Source organism: Morone saxatilis, unplaced genomic scaffold (genome assembly GCF_004916995.1).
Source record: "Morone saxatilis isolate NCDOM2014 unplaced genomic scaffold, NCSU_SB_2.0 Contig4, whole genome shotgun sequence".
Lineage (NCBI taxonomy): Eukaryota > Metazoa > Chordata > Actinopteri > Moronidae > Morone > Morone saxatilis.
Genome location: NW_023339984.1, coordinates 4,679,508 through 4,681,858, shown reverse-complemented (window position 1 = coordinate 4,681,858; position 2,351 = coordinate 4,679,508). Strand labels below are relative to the sequence as shown.

At 39.0% G+C, this 2,351-nt stretch overlaps 1 pseudogene; it reads left to right on the top strand.

The window, feature by feature from the left end:
* Positions 1 to 2,351, top strand: part of LOC118338421 — an 8,759-nt pseudogene that overhangs the window by 6,142 nt on the left and 266 nt on the right.

Sequence of the window (2,351 nt, the reverse complement as noted above, 5' to 3'; positions counted from 1 at the left end):
CTCCTCGCAGGGGGGCACACAGCAGAAGTGGAAACTACCGAACACTACTGATATGTAAGTGAAAGTAGAAACTATACCATCTTCTTTCTGAGGTCCATCAGTGATGATAAATGATCTTCAGTCTATCGTTTATAAATGTCCAGAGCATCATCATACTTAACATAATATATACATTTCATAATATAATATAATTGTTGTTGTTTGCAGCTAAACAACAAATAAAGCCCTGGTTAACCATATATGAAGGGGTAGTTTAAATTGATATGAAATAACTAGAAAGGAGGGGGTGGAGGGCTGGAAATGGTCCCTGGGCCGGCAGAGATCCTTGGTTTATTTTCATCAATGTGTTATCAGAATCAGTAGAAGTTGCATTTACTTGCTNNGGAATTTGTGTGGTATCTCTCAATATTTCTGAAGGAGAACTTACTTTTTTAGATGTGGAAAAGTGTCTTGTCAAATTCTATCTGTCACATTAAAGCTGAAGACTGAACAGTAAAAAATATTGTTGTAATTAGGAAAATAATGCATTCAAGAAGGCTGCATGGTATTTTAAACTTTGTGAAGTATTTATAGTAGTATAGTCTAGCCTCAGATTTGTCTCATTTCTTTTCAGTGAGAAGCTGTTTTAATAATCTGGACCAAGTGTGGGACGAGACTGTACATCAGACATTCCATCAACACCGTGTCAAGCAACATCTGACAGCAAGGGTGACTGTCCGACAGATCCAAGTGGTAAAGGTCTGCTTTGTTCAATCTATTGTTCAGCAGAACGTAAATGATGGGCAATCTAAGAAGCTTTCAGTTAAATAATTTTCATTATTATCATCATTATTATGATTATTTTCACAGTTTATAATGTCAGCAGTGAGCAAGTGTCTCTGCATTTGGACACTCCTGCTGGTGAAGTGAAGAGCTACATTGTGACCAGCTGCAAGGAAGGAGAAACTGTGCAAGAAAATACAAAAGACTCAATGCCCAGCAACCCGAGGCCAAACCTGCCTAAGCCTGGAGCATCTACACACACAAGTGAGTAACAGGAAAACATAGTTATAACAAAAATTATGTATTAAGTCACAAAATATTTCCCATATTGCAGATGCAGTACAAAAAGAATGCAAAAGAGGAATAACATGGATAAATACAAACACAAACACAAAATTCGTCAAAATATACTATGCACTGGTACTTATACTGCTTCCAGGAACTAGCATTACCAGACATGTGGGCATATGTGCATGAATTTATTCAACAACATTCAACAAACATTTTTATATGATTTTATGGTGATGAAAAGACAGAGGTAAAATTTGATAATTTGTTTGACAGTCCACATTCAGGTGACATGCTGAACCCCCTCGACATAATCACTGCTCTCTTTCTGTGTTCTGATGGTTTTGTACAGCAGGAAATGGCACTCAAAATGTCTATGTGTCAGTTTGCTGTGCCTCTGCTGCTTCCCAATTGTGACACAAAGCAGTGCACACTCATGCTTTGGACTTTGAGAGATGTTGTTAAAAAGTACAGACCTCAGTCACTTTCAGAATCCAAGGGCTTTATTGAAAACAGAATTGTTGTCTCTGAACTTCCAATGATATCTTTTGTGAGATTGGGTGAGTGCTCCTTGTCCAAGTCAGAGATCCTCAATAAGCTTCTGAGCAATTCTCAGCAGTACCATGATACCTTTGTTCACTATAATATGGAGTGTGGTGACAGCCCAAGGAGAATATCCAATGGATTGGCTGAAATTACCTGGTACCTTCCTTGTGGGAACAAAAACATGGATGTTTTCAGTGAGCCAGTAGCTGTAGCGAACCTTCGTGGGGACATTGCTTCATTTGAAACACAATTTTCTTTTTTGTGTCAGACATCTGAAGCAGTTTTTGTGTTCTTTGACAATTTGGACTCTGAGTGCAAGCTGCTTATCAATCAAAACCACAAAGCACAGATCTTCCTGGTGGGTAACCATCAAAGCCAGAGCTTCAGTGTAGATGCTCTAAAAAAAGTAGCAACTGAGCTAGGCTTAACTAACAGCAACATACTTTTGAAGGCTAAGCACATGAATGATGCAGACTTTTGTCCAAAAATTTGCGGAAACAATCACAAGGGTGTAATTGAGAACTCAAGGAAGAAGATGGGAATTGAGAAAATGGCTGACATTGCCCATGAACTGGGAATCTGGGTTGATGAAGACTGTTCAGCCAGTGCGACTGCCAAGAAAATGCAAATGCCATCACGTGCAAGAAATTCAAGACATTGTTTCATACAAAGAAGCTCAGCCTGCCGTTGCAAGGACAAATATGGAAGGACCTGACTTGCTTGGAGAAGGAGGAATTTCGGCTTTCGGAAAGTTG